The sequence below is a fragment of the Panthera leo genome, chromosome F3 (genome assembly GCF_018350215.1).
Source record: "Panthera leo isolate Ple1 chromosome F3, P.leo_Ple1_pat1.1, whole genome shotgun sequence".
In the NCBI taxonomy this organism is placed as follows: Eukaryota; Metazoa; Chordata; class Mammalia; order Carnivora; family Felidae; genus Panthera; species Panthera leo.
The window spans coordinates 45,748,669-45,769,697 of NC_056696.1; the positions used below are offsets into that span (position 1 = coordinate 45,748,669).

Here is a 21,029-nt window from a genome sequence, read left to right on the forward strand (position 1 = left end):
TTACTAATGAGCATTTTCTTTAATGGAGTGGGTCTTATTATAGAGAAAAAAAGAAAAAAAAAGCTCATTATTCCTTGGCAAATCTACCTTAATACATGCTTTTGTGGATTCATAAGAATAATAATGATTTGTGCTCTGCAGAAACATATGCAATTAGATTTCTCAACACAAAGAGAACAAAACAACAAAAACTCAGCGTATCAGTGGATCTTCAACTGTGAATTGATAGTCAATTGATGTGTATAATTACACAAATTTTTTAAATAAAAATAACGTGGAACACGACTTGAGGTTGATAGTGGTGACTAAAGTTTTATTTTTGCGTTTTAGTGAAGATCAATTGGAAATCTTTGATTATCAATTCAAAATAGTAAGCAATAAATATCATAAGGAGTTGAGAAATCTAAATCTGTTGCAAACACATTATCAACAATTTTTCTTCTGAGGGAAACTTTCAAAATGTACCTAAAACATGCAAAAAGACACAGAGGGAGAGGGAGAGAGGGATATGAAGTATGGATTCTATCTAATGTTTATGTTATGTGTGTGTGTGTAGATAGCTGATGAATAAATGATGATGAAGGAAGGAAGGAAGGAAAGAAGGAAGGAATCAAGGAAAGGAAGGAAGGCAGGGATGGAGGGAGGGAGGAAGGAAGGAAAACAGGTTGGTGTTTATGCAAGTATGTGTGTGTGTGTGTGTGTGTGTGTGTGTGTGCATTTTAAATTAATAGTTTCATATTTTCAACATTTTCCAAACAGAAGCAAAGTTAAAGGTATCTTTAATGATTCCCTTCCTTCTTATTATTTGGCACTAATTAAGAAAGAATGATGGTTTCAGGTGTTCTAGTCATATTGGAGTAATTTTACGATTGAAAAAAGACACTGAAAAAGAACAAACACAGGAAAGAATTCCATGTGGAATATGCATCTGCTTATTTGTCTTAAATCCTGGATTTTAAGGTATCTTAGAACGTGTTAAAATTTTAGAACTTATCAAAATGAAGATCATTTTGTAACGAGGAAAGGAAGGAAATCGTTTGTTTAAATAGTTCTTTAGTTATTAATTGTTGATATTTTATCAGTGCTTTATATCAGAAAAGGATCACCTTTGACAAAAAAATCCTTATATTTCAAGAGAAAGATTTAAATGGCATTTATATATCATATAATTTCAATCAGTTTTAAGAGCTAGGGTTAACTATATTCGTGCCAGTTATGGCACGAATCAGTCTTAAATACCAATAACACAGGTATGTGGGGCCAGTCCAGTGACCAGATTGTCCCCAGATTCATATTCCATCCCTTCAATGGAAGGCAAATTTTGGTGGCATGAACATTCATGATATATGAATTTTGTAAAATCTTATTGAATGAATAAAATTAATATCTCTAGGTCTCAGGATTTTACATTAGAATATAACATACCTGTCTTACTTTTGTACTGAAAATCAAATGAAAGCCAAATATCAAGAATGAAATATTCAAAATTCTCATTTTATCAGCCATATCTTGTTTCTCTTTTTGTCATGAAAACCTTATTCAACCCCAATCCAAGGAAATCTGCCTGACATGGGCAGCTGGAGACAGGGTCTTTTCATGGTATGGGAAATAACTGATGCTTGATATAACTATCTATTTTGAGTAAAATTAGGAAAAACAAAATTTGGCCTGTAAATTTTTTAATATGTAACCTGCTAATTCATCAATCCTGTTTTCATGGTCAAGATTCCATTTTTCAGGTTATCAGACTCAAGAGAGTAGGAGAGAGGGCTCTGTATAGCTGGGCCCACCAGTAAGAATAAAATCATATTGACCACGTATTACACAGAGTTAAATCTCTTAAATTTTAAGAGACTCTCTATTCTAGCATCTATAGAGCTTTGAATCTTTTGATAAACTACCACTAGATCCGAGAATACAGATATACTGTCTGGTGATCAGACTATACAGAGCAGGTGTTTGATGCCCGCCCTCCCTTCAAATAAGTTAGGAAATAAGATTTCAGTGTTTCAACTTTTGCCTCTAATAAAAGGGTTAATATTTTCATCCTTATATGTTGTTCTACCAAGATAACGTTTGATGTTTTTGGCATCTGAAAGTAAATATCTTAAGAGCATGGTATTTGCCATAGTATATCGAACATACGTTACTTCCAGCCTAAAAGTCCCGCATAAACCTATCTGTGGCTCCACTTGGGCGTTCAGCAAGATGTTCTACATCCCTTGTTTGCACAACAAGCATCTATAAAAATAGCCTGCCAGGAACATGGACAAAATAGGTACATAGTACTTATGAGCATTCTACAGGCATCAGGCAAATGATTTAAATCTCTGTACTTAGCCTTTGTAACAACCTGCATGGAATGCTGGAGCCAAGATCTCATAACTACTGTTCCCAAATGAAAACAAGGCAAAACACTAAAAACTAAAAGTTTGGTTTTATTATAAATGTTTGTAAATTCATTTAGTAGGAAATTATGCTTTGAACTGCTACGTTAGTCTTCTTTTATCCAACCAAATGAAAATATCCACGTGCTCCCCTGCAGAAATATTAATAGGTTTGTTTATGAGGTGTAATATAGCCTGAAGTCTATGTTTTGTATTACTTATCAAATTAAAAAAATACATTAAAATACACATTTGGTCCCTTGGCTAGGGGTCATGGAATTGGGAGAATATACCTGTATTGCTCCTATGTCATTATCATTACAGTACATTAGTGAGAGAGTATGATTATAGACCAACCTATTAGTGGCTTATTCTACCTAGAAGATGTTGTAGAAACAGTAATTAATTATCAGCAGCAGCAACAGTAGCAACAGTAACAGAGGCAAATTCTCACTTTAATGGAAATAAATGAGTTGTCTCTTGATGAACCAGAGAGTAATTCACCTCTTCTTAATTGTATATTTATGACAATAAGTTTTTAAAGAAAACTAGTTATATGTTCCTCTTCTGCTTCATCTTCTTTTCTGCTGAATAGAAATAAATTTGCTCACACATGTTAAGGAGTCTGAGGCAGGACAGTAAAGTCGAGCAGGTATTCAAGTCAGTTTTAGTGGGCTTTTCCTGGAATACCTGGTTTACTTTCTCTAGCAGATACTCTAAATTATAGAACCAATCTTATTATTATTTTTTTTAATTAGAGAAACTTGGTATTGAAGATACCTAGAGTAAAATTTCTGTCCAAATATAGCATCTTTTGGAAGATTTTTGGGAATAAATTCCAATTGGTTTTCATTTTGTTTTCCCTAAAAATATTCCCCTTTTATTTTATTTATTATTTATTTTTTTAAAACATAATTTATTGTCAGGTTAGCTAACATACAGTGTATGCATGTGCTTTTGGCTTCGGGAGTAGATTCCCATGATTCATCGCTTACATACAGCACTCAGTGCTCATCCCAACAAGTGCCTTCTTCAGTGCCCATCACCCATTTTCCCCTCCCCTCGGCCCCCCATCAACCCTCAGTTTGTTCTCTGTATTTAAGAGTCTCTTATGGTTTTCTGCCCTCTCAGTTTGAAACAATTTTTTCTCCTTTCCTTCCCCCATTGTCTTCTGTCAAGTTTCTCAAATTCCATATTTAAGTGAAAACATATGATATCTATCTTTCTTACTGACTTGTTTCACTTAGCATAATACCCTCCAGATCTATCCACGTTGTTGCAAGTGGCAAGATTTCATTCTTACTCATTGCCAAGTAGTATTCCATTGTATATGTAAACCACATCTTCTTTGTCCATTCATCAGGTGATGGAAATTTGGAATCTTTCCATAATTTGGCTATTGTTGATACCACTGCTATAAACATTGGGGTACATGTGCCCCTATGAATCAGCACTCCTATATCCACTGGATAAATTCCTAGTAGTGCTATTGTTGGGTCATAGGGTAATTCTATTTTTAATTTTTTGAGGAACCTCCACACTGTTTTCCAGAGCAACTTCACCAGTTTGCATTCCCACCAACAGTGCAAGAGGGTTCCTGTCTCTCCACATCCTTTGCAACATCTATTGTTTCCTGAGTTGTTAATTTTAGTCACTCTGACTGGTATGAGGTGGTATCTCAATATGGTTTTGATTTGTATTTCCCTGATGATGAGTGAGGTTGAGCATCTTTTCAGGTGTCTGTTGGCCATCTGTGTGTCTTCTTTCGAAAAGTGTCTATTCATGTCTTCTGCCCATTTCTTCACTGGATTATTTGTTTTTTGGGTGTTGAGTTTGGTATGTTCTTTATAGATTTTGGATACTAACCCTTTATCCGATATGTGATTTTAAAATATCACCTCCCATTCTGTTGGTTGCCTTTTCATTTTGTTGATTGCTTTCTTTGCTGTGCAGAAACTTTTTATCTTGATGAGGTCCAAATAGTTCATTTTTGCTTTTATTTCCCTTGCTATTGAGTAAGAAGTTGCTGTGGCTAAGGTCAAAGAGGTTGTTGCCTGTTTTCCCTTCTAGGGTTTTGATGGCTTCCCATCTGACATTTAAGTCTTTCATCCATTTTGAGTTTATTTTTGTGTATGTTGTAAGAAAGTTGTCCAGTTTCATTCTTCTGCATGTTGCTGTCTGGTTCTCCCCAGCACCGTTTGCTAAAGAGACTCTTTTTTCCCATCGGATATTCTTTCCTGCTTTGTCAAAGATTAGTTATCCATACATTTGTGGGTACAATTCTGGGTTCTCTATTCCATTGGTCTATATGCCTGTTTTTATGTGAATACCATACTGTTTTGATAATTACAGATTTGTAGTACAAGCGAAAGTGTGAGGCCTCCCACTTTGGTTTTCTTTTTCAACATTACTTTGGCTATTCAGGGTATTTTGTGGATCCATACAAATTTTAGGATTATGTGTTCCAGCTCTGAGAGGAGTGCTGGTGCAATTTTGGTTGGAATTGCATAGAATGTGTAGATTGCTTTGGGGAGTATTGACATTTTAACAATATTTGTTCTTCCAATTCATGAGCATGGAGTGTTTTTCCATTTCTTTGTCTCTTCTTCAATTTCTTTCATAAGTTCTCTATAGTCTTCAACATACAGATATTTTACATCATTGTTTAGGTTTATTCCTAGGTATTTTATGATTCTTGTTGCAATTGTAAATGGGATTGATTTCTCTTTCTGTAGCTTCATTATTGGTGTTTAGAAATGCAATGATTTCTGGACATTGATTTTGTATCCTGGGACTTTGCTGAGTTCATGTATCAGTTCCAACAGCTTTTCAGTGGAGTGTTTTGGGTTTTCCATGTAGAGTATCATGTCCTCTGCGAAAAGCGAATGTTTGACTTCTTCTTTGCCAATTTAGATGCCTTTTATTTCATTTTGTTGTCTGATTGCTGAGGCTAGGACTTCCAACACTATGTTAAACAACAGTGATGAGAGTGGACATCACTGTCGTGTTCCTGATCTCAGGGGAAAACCCTCAGTTTTTCCCCATTGAGGATGAAGAAGGGCATTATATCATAATTAAGGGGTCTATTCATCAAGAAGAGCTAACAATTGTAAATGTTTCTGCCCCCAGCTTGAGAGCACCCAAATATATAAATCAATCAATCACAAATATGAGCAATCTTATTGATAATAATATGGTAATTTCAGGTGACTTTAATACTCCACTTACAACAATGGACAGATCTTCTAGGCAGAAAATCAATTAAAAAAGCAATGGCTTTGAATGATACACTGGACCAGATGGACTTGACAGATATAGAATTTTTCATCCAAAGGCAACAGAATACACATTTTTCTTAAGTGCACATGGGGCATTCTCCAAAATATGTACATACTGGGTCACAAAATAGCCCTCAACACATATAAAAGAATTGAGATCATACCATACATATTTTCAGGTCACGATGCTATGAAACTTGAAATCAACCACAAGAAAAAATTTGGAAAGCCTCTAAATGCATGGAGGTTAAAGAACATCCTACTGAAGAATGAATGGATTAACCAGGCATTTAAAGAAGATATTTAAAAATATAAATGGGAGCAAATGAAAATGAAAACATGACAGTCCAAACCCTTTGTCATATAGCAAAGGCAGTCCTAATAGGAAAATACATTACAGTTCAGGCCTATCTCAAGAAGCCAGAAAGATCCCAAATGCACAACTTAACCTCACACCTAAAGGAACTAGAAACAGCCAAGAAACCCCAAAGCCAGCCAAAGAAGAGAAATAATAAAGATTAGAGTGGAAATATACAATATAGAATAAAAAAAAAAAATAGAACAGATCAATGAATCTAAGAGTTGTTTTTTTTTTTAAATAAACAAAATTGATAATCTCCTAGCCAGACTTCTCAAAAAGAAAAGAGAACCCAAATAGATAAAATCATGAAAGAGGACAGATTACAACCAACACCACAGAAATCCAAACAATTATTAGAGAATACTATGAAAAAGTTATATGCCATCAAACTGGATAACCTGGAAGAAATGGACAAATTTCTAGACACCCACACACCGCCAAAACTCAAATGGGAAGAAATAGAAAATCTGAACAGACCCATAACCAGTGAAGAAATTGAAGCAGTTATCAAAAAACTCCCAACAAATAAGAGTCCTTGGCCAGATGGCTTCCTAGGGGAATTCTACTAGACACTTAAAGCAGACTTAATACCTATTCTTCTCAAGCTCTTCCAAAAATTAGAAATGGAAGGAAAGCTTCCAGACTCATTCTATGATGCCAGCATTACCTTGATTCCCAAACCAGACAGAGACCCAACTAAAAAGAATTACTGGCCAATATCTCTGATGAACATGGATGCAACAATTCTCAACAAGATACTAGCAGACCAAATTCAACAGGAAACAAAAAGAATTATTCACCATGATCAAGTGGGATTCCTTCCTGGGCTGCAGGGCTGGTTCAATATTCACAAATCAATCAGTGTGATTCATCACATTAATAGAAGAGAGGATAAGAACCACATGATCCTGTCAATAGATGCAGAAGAAGTGTTTGACAAAATACAGCATCCTTTCAGGGCACCTGGGTGGCTCAGTCCGTTGAGAGTCCGACTTTGGCTCAGGTCATGATCTCGTGGTCTGTGAGTTCGAGCCCCACGTTGGGCTCTGTGGTGACAGCTCAGAGCCTGGACCCTGCTTCTGATTCTGTGTCCGCCTCTCTCTCTGCCCCTCCCCTGCTCATGCTCTGTCTCTCTCTCTGTCAAAAATAAATAAACATTAAAGAAAATACAACATCCTTTCTTAATAAAAACCCTCAATAAAGTCGAGATAGAAGGAATATACCTTAACATCATAATTTTCCCCTTTTAAATCATTTCCCAAAGTTTATGTGTTTTTGTCATGTTGAATAGTATGGGATTTTTCAAGCTATCTTAAAATTTTGGGGGGACAAAGTAAGATGTGCTAAAAAGTAGTTCATATGTAATTTGTGTATGTTTTTCATTTAGTATCATAACAAAAATCTTGTGTGGTATTGAAAAGGTACATAAACATAGTCTTAGTTCAATGACTTTACAAGTTTACATTTCTCCATAATTCACTTTATCATTTACTATTTTAGTCCTTTGAGCTTATTTCCAATTCACTGTTATTAAAGATAATTATGTGATTAACACCATTGTGTGCAAAGTGTAGAATACGTTTTGTAGTACGTGTATTGATTTAGGAAAATAGAGTAGAGGATGTTGAAAGAGGGAAAGAAGGGAGTTTAATAAAAGGCAGTGTGTAAATTTTTCAAAATGATGTATGCTCAGAAGACATTAGACATTAGATTAAAATATATAAAATCTCTGGGGGCACATGCCTGTCTAGATATGGAGACAGATAAAGTAGGGAAAAAGGAGTGGTCCCAACATGCTCAGGCATGAAGCCTGACCAGCCAGAAACAAAATCATACTGTTTCTTTCACTGAGAGAAATGTTGAATTAAACCATGTTTGTAATTGTTTTTAATGACTTGTAAACATCTGACTTTAAACGTAGTTGTGTTAGACAAATTCAATCTATGTCTTCATACCTATGGTCACGAAATAAATCCATTCCAAAATTTTAGACCAGTCATTATTTTATATGCTAAAGTATTTATTTGATTTCTAAGAATTCCATAAATCATTAATGTTTGTAAAATATTTCAAATGCTGGAGAAGTATAAAATAATCAAGTAAATAAATCATACTACTATCTTTTAATACTACATTTCCCCGAGAAATTTATGTTCCTACTTAATGAAATTAGTTCCTATCTTCTTTCCTCCCTCTTAGACTTTAAATAATTCAATCTTCTGCTCCTACCCTGAGATTTGCCTCATAATTTGCTAAGAAAATTATACAAACAAGACTCCTAAAATGCTTCATATTTGCAATACCACATTACCTGCTCCTTTACTCATATTTCCTGCCTTCAATTCTCTTATAAGGAAAACTGTACTTCCTGCTCGCATGAAAGCCTTGTCCAAACCCTCAACTTTTTCTCTAATTCCCATATTCCCTAGGCTTCTTAAAGAATTAATTCCTGAAATAATCTTTACCCAGAATCTTAAATTTCTCCTACTGTACTAGATCATTTCTGTTAACATTAAAACAAGTCTAGGAGCACCTGGGTGGCTCAGTGGGTTAAGCATCCTACTATGGCTCAGGTCATGATCTCATGGTCCATGAGTTTGAGCCCGGCGACAGACTCTGGCCTGTCAGCACAGACCCTGCTTTGGATTTTGTGTCTCCCTCTCTCTCTACTCTTCCCCTGCTTGTGCTCTGTTTCTCCCTGTCACTCAAAAATAAATAAACATTTAAAAACAACAACAACAAAAGGAATATCTGTTCTTAAATGAAAACAAACAAAAGTAGAAAAAAATATTTAATTCCGCATCTGTTCAAATTTATCACCCCATTTTTCTTTCCCTTTCACAGTGAACATTTTAGAAATTATATTCTGTTATATTCTATATAAACGGACTCTAACTTTCTTACCTCCAGTTCTGTAGTCAGTTCCTATTGGACTTCTGCTCCTATGTTCCACTAGAACTGCTCTGGCTTAGCCAAAGCAGAGGTCACATGAAATGTTTCCTGATCTCAGTATTTAACATAGTTCCCTTCCTGATACACAAACTTCTCTTTGTCCCAAGGACAAAATACTTTTTTTTTTTTTTAACATTTATTTATTTTTGAGAGACAGAGAGAGGCAGAGCATGAGCAGGGGAGGTGGAGAGAGAGACACACACAGAATCTGAAGCAGGCTCCAGGCTCTGAGCTGTTTGTTAGCACAGAGCCTGATGCCGGACTCGAACTCACGAACAAGACCATGACCTGAGCTGAAGTCAGATGCTCAACTGACTGAGCCACCCAGGAGCCCCAAAATACTTTTTTTTAAATTTTCCATCAGGGTCACCCTATTGGCTCCTTCTTCTCTCCCTTACTTCTCATGTAGTAATTCACGGAGCTTAATTCTGCCCCCCACGACTTTGTTCTTAATATGTTATTGTTTGGTGATCTCCTCTAGCTCCATAAACATTAAATAGCATCCATGTGATAAAAACTCCTAAATTCATTTGTACAGGACACCCGGTATCCGAGGTTACAGGCACACGTATATGACATAGGTCTCTTAAATTTAATATGCCCTCTAGAAATATTATTATAAACTTAATAAGTCTTGGGGTGCCTGGGTGGCTCAGTCAGTTAAGCGTCTGACTTTGGATCAGGTCATGATCTCCTGGTTCGTGAGTTCAAGCCCCACATCAGGCTCTGTACTGACAGCTCAGGGCCTGGAACCTGCTTTTGACTCTGTGTCTCTCTGTCTCTCTACCCCCCCCCCCCCATCTCTCTCTCTCGCAAAAATAAATAAACATTAAAAATAATTTAAAAAAACGTCAAATTAATGAGTCTTGTATTCTTCTTGTAACCTGTTTCCCATCAAGGTGTTCCTTCAATCAACTCCATTTTACTGAATGTTACTATCCTCTACTGTTACTAAATCCCCAAACCTCAGAAGCACCCTTAATTATTTTCATTTCCTTAACACCCACATCTATTACATTAGGAAGTCCTATCACTTTCTCTCCAAAATAAAACTGGATTTTGCCAAATTCTATCCATTTCCAGGGGCAATATTCTAGTCCAAGTAATAATTGCCTCTACTTTCTTAGCTTGATTCCATGCTTTCCCATGTGTCCCTATGGCAGATTTTCCCTTTTAAATAGTCAATGTGATAATCCAAAATTATCCAAACTCAAATTAGATCATAAAATTTTCTTGCTTAAAAACCCTCATTGACTTCTCATTGCGCTTGAAAAATAGACACACTTTTACATAGTCATCAAGACACCACCTATATTTAGCCTCCTACTCAAATATATGCTTAGATTATTTTGTTCTCTTTCCCCAGATCTTAACACCTCTGTATTGCTGTTCTCATTTAGGACTCAACTCAAAGTTCACCTGGGCATGGCCGGGACTGTCAGAGAAAGTTTTCGTAAAGCTAACGGTGAACAAGAAACAAAGTTGGATGTCCATAACTATGGCTGGGTATACACTTTTTTCTTGGTCTTCAGAGGAATCTTTGATTTGTTCTAAAACAACACTCAAAGACAGGAAAGTTCACAGGCATAAGCACTTCTGAGTTGGCAGAATTTTTCCTCACTTGGCTCCTGCAGCACTGAATTTCCAATCTGTCTCTGTTAGCCATGTACACCCATATCATCATTTTTCTTGCAGCCGAATTGACTTGCATACATTCTTAATACTTGAATATTAAATATAAGCAAAAGTAAACTCAACTGAATTAAAAATCATTGTTCCTTCTAACCCCTAAATCAGCATTAGTGTAAGAGACCTAGCCTACCCCACCCTATCTTACATGGAATAAGGTCTCTGAGACAGGAGGAAAGGGCCTAACCGTCCGAACGCCCCTGCTTAATTCTCTGCCCACCAATTTTCTCCATCTTTTACTTCAGTGTCATTTTCTGGTGACACTTACCAGTATCTGAACATGGATTATGTATACACTTACCTACATATTTATCATCTCTCTCTCGTGCACACAAAAGTTAAGTTCTGTTAAAGCAGAGATTCATATCTTATTCCTTTTATATTCCTAGTTTGATAGACTATAGTAACTCATAATAAGTAGATGTTCACTATGTTTTACTGAAGGAATAAATATAGCTAAATTCATAATACCTTCCAGAGGCTCTCACTTGTTATTCTTGGTTAACATATAAAAAAGATAAAGTATTTAATGCTGTATAATGTGATAATTACTTATGCATCTTCCTTCCATTTTCTCTAGCATGTTTACAATTTTATTCACCTGCATTCATTATACTGATTAATGTACTTGTAGTAAAATAGGTCTCTATGGATGCATAAATTTCATGCTGGTTATCATAATTGAGAACTATAATTGGATCATAAAAATTATCATTTATGTGGAGAGATATATTTGGACAACATACCCTTAAACCAAAGTAATAATAATAAGATCAGAGAAGTAAATAAATGAAATAAATGTGTAATTTGCATATAACATTTATTATTTGCATAGAACAATGCCTTGTCATTGGTGTAATTAAAAATAAAAAAACATTTGATTATAACTCAGGAATTAGGCACATATCCAGATTTTAATCTATTAATCAATGAAAATGGGGAAACATTTTTAAAATATTTATTAGGGAACTTTAATCAAAGCCACAGACATTTTTATCTGTTTGTGGCAGTGCACAGAGAAAGAGAGTAACAGTATAAAACATGCTAATTAAACACCTTGGAGGTAAATATTATTTCACTTTTATATATTTTTTAATTGGAAGGCTAACTGATCTCAAGACAACACATCTGGTAAGTGACAGAGTCAGAATATGACCTCAGGCTCATCTTTTTTCTTTCCTGATGCTTCCCACACATGGCCTATGGCATTATAGTAAATGACCAGGGCATTTTCACCTACATTTCAACATTGCATCCAGAGTTATAAGACAAAAACTGCTTTGAGTTAGAATTTAACTAGAACTTATAAATATTTTACTAATGTTAAATCTGATCTCTCTTTTGAAATATGTCCTCTTTAAAAGAATGGCATTTAGAATTTATTTCAGATCTTTAGATGTTTTATAAAATAGCTCGTGAAGACAGAGCATGCTGTATCAGCAGGCATGATAGCATAGAAAGTATTTTTAAAATTGTAAATAGATTTCTATTACATCCTGATCAGTTACTCACCAGTAGTTTTGGCATTCTAGTAACATACAGTTGTATAGGAATAATAACTTACCACTTAATGTGACATTCAATACCACATTCTGGAATCGATTAATGGTTACAGTCAGTCAGGTATTCACTGGGAATCATTTCTGTTATCTATCTGAGCTCTTCTGTATCCTTCCCAATATATACAATATGATTATATCGTATGAGATGCAGATAGGGCTAGCCACTTAGTGGTGTTTCACAAATTAAATGTTGTTGTACACTTCCTCTTCACTCAAACTGATCGTAGAAATTCCTAATGAACTATTGGGCAAATGTAAACCTGTGATAATTCTTATTTTTGCGGATACAAAACAATTTAAAAAGCTAGAAGAAAAGTAAGTTTTTTTCCCTTTTTTAAAAGATGTTTATTTTTTTAATGTTTATTTATTTTGAGGGAAAGAGAGAGGGAGTGCGAGTGGGAGAGGGGCAGAGAGAGAAAGGGGGAGAGAGAATCCCAAACAGGCTCCACACTGTTGGTGTCCCACTGTTGAACCACTAAACGCGAGATCATGACCTCAGCCCAAATCAAGATTTAGTAACTCAACTAGCTTAGCCACCCAGGTGTCCCAAGTTTTTTTTTTTTAAATTTGAACTTCATACAATTTTTGGAAGTATTATTTCTTAAAACTGTCTACTTAAGACTGCATTCATTCAAAAACAAATGTTTCATTGAAATTTAATGTACAGGAAAGAACAAGAATCATGAATGTACAGATAAATAAATACTTACCCAATAAACATAGCCATGTAGCCACCACCAGGTCAAGAAATAGAATCTTCCCAGAACCTCAGAGCCAGCTTTCAGGCCCTCTTCAAATCATGAGCTTCTCACTTATTCCCAAAAGTAAACATTGCTCTGAATTTTAACCCACTATAATGTCCCTGTTTTTGAAATTTACATAAATCAAATATTAAAATATGTATTCTTTTGTGCCTATTTTGCTCCAAACTATGTGTTTGAAATTTATCTTGTTCTTGTGCATAATTATAGTATTTTGTTTTATTCATTTATTTACACTAGTGTTGATAGATATTTGAGTTGTGTGCTACTTTGGGCTATTAAAAATAATGTGATATAATATTAAAAACAATTTGAATATAATATACATTACATATAATACATGTAATCTGTTGCTCATATGTACATTTCTCTTTTGCATAAATCTATGAGTGGATTGCTGGATCATAGAAGATGTATATGTTTAAATTCATTAGATACTTTCATAGTTTTCTAAAGTGGTTGCATAAATTTACACCCTGACTAGCAACAGTAAGGGTTCTGGTTCCACATTTCAGGAATATTTTGTAGTGTTCTTTTAAATTTAGTCCTCCTGGTGAATTTATGGTAGCATCTCACTAGGTGCTAATTTGCATTTCCCTAATGACTGACTAATAAAGTTCAGCATTTTCATATGTTTAGCGAGCATTTGGATACTTTGATTTAGAAATCTGTATTTGATTTTCATATTCATTCTGTTTTGTCAAGGCATCTTTTTCTTATTATTTTAAAGAAAGTAGTTCTTTCTATTGTCCAAATGAAAGTCTTTTCTCAGCTAAATTTGCTGCTAGTATCTTCTTCCATTTTATGGCTTGCATTTTCACTCTTTAACATTTTGCTTGATAAATACAATTCTTAATTTTAAAACCATAATCAATCAATAATTTAATAATTTTAGTAATCGAAATTAATTTATTGATAAGTTGATTGTATCCTTTTAAAGAAATCATTCCCTTCTCCAAGGTCATGAAAATATTACCTTACATTGTCTTATGGAAAGTTTCTTATCAAACCTCTACAGCTTGATCTATATTCCTCTGGAAATGGCGTTTGTATATGGTGTGAGATAGAGGTTATATGTGTACTTTTCCATATGTGTACCCAAAATGTTAACCTCAGTGTTAATCCAGAATTGCAAATTAAATAATTCTTTGCCTGATTAGTAACATAAAATGCACATAAAATATGCATGCTGATCATGCACAAATTGGTGTAAACCATATTTCTTGGCTGGGCAATAAATTTATGCATATTTGAATGAGAAATTTTACCGAAAGTTTTTAAAAATGCTCTGACCCTTTGACTCAATTTTATATTAAGAAAATACTTTAAAATTTTGTTCTTGTTACAATTTAAGAGTTTGATATGTAGCAGCTCTTTGTGGAGTGTGGAATTATAGATGATCATGAATTGCTGTATTTGCTGAACAGCCATACTTGCAAATATTTTTATTATGCGAATTAAATCTAAACTAGTAAAACAAAAATATGTTGAAACATCAAAGATTTAATTCAAGAATATTCTAAATCAGGACTGTCCTAGGAAATGACTCTTAGAAAAAATGAAAAGTAATTACAGTTTACAATGTTTATTAAGACTAAAAAAGAATGATTAAGTATCATTCTTGTGACTCAAGGTTTTTTTTGAGCCCTATTTTGTTAGTTTACTATACTACTTTTATGTTCACTTTAGTGTTTATATGTATTTAGTGTGCACAAAATATTTTGTTCTCATAGAATATGTTTCAACTATTTAATTTATAATATAGCTAAGTACTTCCCATGGGGTTTCTTTCCATAAATCAAATTTGATTTTCAGATTTTGTTTTTATGTTTCCCACAAGTAAAATTTCTGTGTAACCCAAACCCAATTGTGAATAATGTCTGTTGAGTGCAGAGAAGAACAAACTATATATATTTATCTCACTTTAGAGGAATTCTAATGGTTTATTTATTAATACATAGAAATAAAAACTTCAATAAAAATTTTGCTTACTGAAGAATTTCTCAGAGTATTTTCACTTTGACAAATATTTGTCTTTAGGTCATAGAAATATCTAATTGTGGGTACACATCTGAAAAACATTGCACTTGACCAATGGTAGAAATTGGACACATTCTAATTTTTGTTATGCTTTGTATTCAAAAGGTCTTGTTTAATATTCATAAATATTCACTGTAGGTGCTCTTGAAAATACTGATTTTGAATGCTTGCTACTCTGTTCCTGAATATCTAGAGTAAATTATATGGTGATTATGACCTATTGTCTTGAAACAGATTTAAGTGTGATTTAAATGAATTTTGGTTAAGTGTTATTAAAGATAAAAAAAATATATAAAAAGAAAATACTACATCTGAATGCCTTTTTAAATAAATGTTTTATTTTAGAATAGTGTTAGATTTACATACAAATTGTGAAGATTTCAGAAAGTTCCCATATAGTCCACACCCAGTTTCCCCATTGATATCCTACGTTAGTATGGTACATTCATCACATTTAATGAGCCAATATTGATACAGTATTATTATTAAAGTCTGCACTTATTTCAGATTTCCTTAGTTTTTATCTAGTGTCACTTTTCTGTTCCAGGATCCCATCTAGGTACAACAGTGTATTTAATAGTCTTTTATTCTTAGGCTTCTCTTATCTGTGACAGTCCTCAGACTTCTCTTGTTTTTTTGAGATCTCGACAGTTTGAAGAGTACATCAAGCATTTTGCAGGATGTTTTCAATTAGAAATTGTTGTTTTTATCATGACTAGATGGGGGTTGCATATCTTGTTCTAAATCATGAGTTCAGAGCAAATCCACCAGTGCCATTTCCCACCTGTGCCTGACTGGGGAAATAGCGTGATGGATAGAGTGCTGCAAGGGCAGCTCAGCTTCAGGGTGCGTTAGCCTCTCCCTTGGGTTGTAAAACCTTGGATTGTGAGTAACTTGTTCTGTGAGTGTTCTGTAAGAGGAGCGAACATTTCTAGTAAATTTTAACTTGACAAACGAGTGATGTCTTGCAATACTAGTAGTATGGTGAATGATCGTCGTACTACACGATCACAACTGAGCCAGTGGTTCTTCTCTCTCTCTCTTTCTCTCTCTCTCTCTCTCTCTCTCTCTCTCTCTCACACACACACACACACACACACACACACACACACTGCGGGATTGTGGGTGGTTGTCTCCCATGCTTGGATGCTTGGTCTCAGGCCATGATATTTGGCAGGTATCAGTGATTTTTCAGAACGTTGGAAGGTGCTCACAACTGGCACTGGTTTACTTTTTGTCACTTTAGGGCACCTGTGGACAGTCCTTTGCTTTTTCATACAAGAGTACGCTTAGGAATGCCTTGCTTCTTTCTAGGTCAAGCTGCCTACAGATATAGACCCTTTCCCCTGGTGCCTTATTTCCAGTGTACATTAAATGTAGTATATGAGAAGACTTTATTAATACTGTACTGTAGTCAATATCCAACAGTGATAATGAAAGTCGTCCTACACAATAACCCTCCTCTCTCTTGTCTCCCTCACACCAATCACAAAGGTTTTCAAAAGTAAGTGCAGGTTAATTTGTTTATTTTTCTTTATATTTTGTATTTTCTTTATTATTTTGTATTATAGTATTGTAATCATTTTATATGAATATTTTTGGGTTGTAGAACGAATCATCTCAGTTTCCATTTTTTCTTATGGGGAAATTCACTTTGACAAACAAATGCTTTGGATGACAAACATGTTTCCAAAGCAAATTGTGCTCACAAACCAAGGTTTTATTATCTTTGGGTCAAGCTAAGAACTTCCACGTGAAGGTTATTGAAAGGAAAAACAATGTCAATGTTGGAAGAAGTTTTACACATTAGCTGAGGTACATTGTTTAAAAGACATTAACGTTTCAGGGCTTTAAAGGAGACTAAAACACTAGGTCCCCGACTGATATTTCAAGATATGCCAAAACGCAAATATTGCAGAGTATGTTCTGCAGACTGTACGTAATATACCTGTGTAAGCAAAGGGTATAGTATAGTGAAAGAAAGTGAGTGCAAGTGTAAGCAGTACAAGGGACATTCTGTACTGTGACCTCCTCAGTGTTCTTTTTTGTGCCAGTCTCTGGCTTGAACTTTTGATATTTGTGCAAGGGATCTTGGCTTTGGGGGGATCTCCCTGGAAAAATCTTTCAGTAGCCCTTTCAATGATCAAGCCAAGCATTTCAAACTGTTAGCAAACCATTAGTAAAAAAACCAAAAACCAAAAAACAAAAAAGCCCTGGTGGTAACTATTGTATATTACACACCTAAAGCAGCACATGCATTCCACTGCCCTTATTTTGTCCAAGACTTAAAAACCAGACATTCTGATGTCTCCAGAGACAAAGAGCATTTCCATTCCAACTGAAAATCAATTGTATCTCCAAATATCAAATTACAATATTGCTGAACTGTTTTTCACAATTTAAATGCGCATTAATATTTATAAAAGGGACAGTTCATGTCAAATAGGCAGGTAGTGAAATTCCTCAGTACTTCACACAATTTGGAAAGCCCAGGAGTAAAAGTTCTTGAAAAAAGAACAGTGTTCCTTTGGGGCGCCTGGGCGCCTCAGTCAGTTGAGCGTCAGAATTCAGCTCAGGTCAGGATCTCATGGTTTGTGGGTTCAAGTCCTGCGTCAGGCTCTAAGCTGTCAGTTCAGAGCCTGCTTTGCATCTTCTGTACCCCTTTATTTCTGCCCCTCTTTGGCCCATGCTCTGTCTCTCAAGAATAAATAAACATTAAAGGAGAGAGAGAGAGAGAGCAAGAGAGAGAACAATATTCCTTTTACACAATGGCATGTGAGTTTAGAGTTACTCTCCTTGACCTCTTCCAATTTGCTCAATGCATGTTCCTCCACCAGAATCTTGTTAGCTGTCCTATATGCTCCATTCTCTTATTTACAAAATATAGGCTAGGATTCCCCGGCAGAAAAACTTACTATAGTTACATTGGAACTTTTAGACCATTCTTACAATATTTTATTTTAGATCTGCTTAAAGATAGAATGGGTTTCAAGAGAAAGGTAATATGAAAAGTTGCCTAGAAAGCGTCAACCAACACAGGAGAAAATGTCACCTGAAAATAATATTTTAAATATTAGAAATATTTTGGAACCATATATTTTATAATATATTCATGAGCATGTCCTTTCTTGTATTCCACTCCTGCTGACTTGTTGATTAAGCTTACTGTTCATAAACCAGTTGAATGAAAATGAAGAGTGAAGCTGGTTATCTCTCTCTCTCTCTGCTGCTAGAACTAACAGAATAGTATTTCTCTATGCTTTGTATTTGATGTTGGGTAATTTTGAAAAATTATTAAAGTTTTATGTGTGTTTGGATACATGAGTGTACACGTGTGTGTATATTGATAAATATATGAATATATATATCTCTTCATTATGAGCTTAAGACTTTCAAAAGACCCAGAGAGCTACCCAAGAATACTCATGAAAAATTACTTTGTTCTATATTTTTATTAAAATTGATATAAATAATATATTACTTTCACAACATACATATATATATATATAAAATATATTTATGTTCTGTATCACAAATTATAATTGCTATCTTTTCAAAAGAACATTGCATACCTAAAAAAATACAGATACTATTTTGAAAAAACTAACTCTATCAATAAATACTCGTAGCTAAGCCAGCACATGCTGGAAATAGAGTCTCTATAAACATCTCAGGGCAGAAACCAATGGCAGCTATTATACAGAAATTTTTACTTAGGATATAGGAGTCAAAATATACTTTCCAGTAAAAAAATAAGTACTGTATGCTTTAGTTTTACATAATAACATTCACTGATATATCAGCAATAATTTCAGAAGAGTTAACAATAACATGCTCACAAAACATGGCCATAAAATATATTAACACGGTCATAAACATGCAAGGAGAAAAATTGTGAAAAAGTGGATAATCTCTACAAAATGCCAATGGAAAATATAGCCTAAGAAATATATTTCTTTAATAAAGCCCTTAGGTCCAAATCCTATTTTGTACTACTTCCATGAAGCCTTTAAATTTTTTTTATTTTACTTTTTTATTATGCTCATAACATCTAAATTTTTATGATATTGCATAGCATGCTATATCTGAGCAATGATTTGCCAGACATCATAGCTCTTTTCTGTAATGACCTAGTTCCCACACTAATGGTGTTCTCTTTTCCTTTGAGTTCCTGTAACTTACTCAAGAGCAATTCATACTGAGAAAAGATGAATGAAATATGAAGGAAATAACAGGTGAAACATGGGAATTGAAAATGATCTTTGTTATGCCTTATCTATGCAAGTGTTCAGTCTGAATTAAGGTAGTGTGCTTGATGTTATACTAAGGCTTTCACTGAAATACACCTGAACAGAATAAATCTCCTATGAAGAACCTTGCAGGAGTTCAAAAACCAAAAATCCCTTGGATTGGGTGTTATGAAAGAGTAATGTCATGGTAATTTTCAAAATTAGATGCATTCAGATTAGCCTTGATTAGGACTTTAAAGTTAAAAACTCTTAGATAAAATAACTCAAATACCAACTGAATTACCATATAGCAGGTTAAAAATTGCTACCAGATAATGTCCAGATATTTTTAGATGGTGTCAGAGCCATGACCTTGCAAAACATAAATGTGCATATTGCAAAAAATCCCTAGTTTATTCTTAATCTCCTGAGATGAACAAGTTTCTAATAGAACCAATGTATACAATGTAATAAGTAAATGATAGTTGCAATGAGTTTGGAAATTTTTTTATTTATTGTTTCCCAATTTTAATTAGAACTGTACGGTTTTTGAATTCCTAATTATAAAACAAAACTAAATGTGATTTGACTTTCAGTTGTAAGCCTTTTGAGGCCCTTTAAATCATCTTTATCTAAGAAAAGAAAGTCCTGAGCAACAGTAATATAAAACAAGCCCTCAATGTTATCAGTGGTGCAAGAGTCACTGAGTTAATCAAAAGCAATTAGCTTTCCTCTCAGAAGTGTGGTGTTAAGATACACTTAAATTGAAGCATTATGTTCTGGTAATATGAAACTCTTTAGTCTCATTTAGTAATGATTTTCCTTGCATTTAAATCATGGTAACACTGTTTATACTGACCTTATCAGGCATAAAATGAGATGACCTCCTTGAGGTAATAAAGGGTCTGGTTTGGCTAAACTCTCATACTACCAAGGGCTTTTTACCTGTATGATCATAACATGTAATGGTTTTGGTTGAGATGGCCCTCTATTTTAAGTGACCCATGAGCTTACAGATTAGGAACTTGATTTTAAATACAACTATGTCTGTTGATGACTTCTGATGGGGTCATTGGACTGACAGATTAAGGGAAGTTAAAAGTAGGGCTGGTATTTTAATTTTAGCAGGACTTTTGACCACAGTTTCCTATTAATTAAAATGGTGAACTGTGGATTAGATAATACTTTGAAAAACTTTTGGTTAGATAATACTTTGAAAACTTTACATATATATATACATATATGTATATATATGTATATATATATATGTAAAGAATGCTCATTAAAGAATAAATATCATTGTATTGGTTAAGCTTTTTTTATTGTTGTTGTTGCCAACCGCAGGGACCGAATTCAGCTAACTGAAGGATACTTTGTATCCAATGTGGACATCAGTGGCTAGGAAGCAATGGATAAACTCTCTAGCTCCATCTCTGATCATACATCATTAACAATTATTGAAAAGAAATTACAATGAAATAAGCTTCTCTCAGCATAAGAGAATTTCCAAAGAAATCAAATTACAATAGTTTAGTAGGAGTGAGATAAAATCGTATGCCCCATGCCATGTATGAAGAGTTGGATAGAAGTTCATTGTCAGAGATGCAGCTAAATCAACTTTATTTACTTTATACTGGTTGGGTTTTCTCCATTGCTCAATGATATATTTTAGATATTCAATTAAAAATTCCAGATATTAGAGCACCCGAGTGGCTCAGTCGGTTAAGCCTCTGACTCTTGATTTTGGCTCAGGTCATGATCTCACGGTGG

The 21,029-nt window shown here is 34.4% G+C and overlaps 1 long non-coding RNA gene across 1 annotated transcript in view; it reads left to right on the forward strand.

Moving 5' to 3' along the window:
- Positions 1-11,105, forward strand: part of LOC122211886 — a 161,731-nt gene extending 150,626 nt beyond the window's left edge. Inside the window, exon 4 of the long non-coding RNA XR_006198884.1 lies at positions 10,379-11,105. This is a non-coding gene — a long non-coding RNA (uncharacterized LOC122211886). The remainder of the gene's footprint in view (positions 1-10,378) is intronic.
- Positions 11,106-21,029: the final 9,924 nt, after the last annotated feature.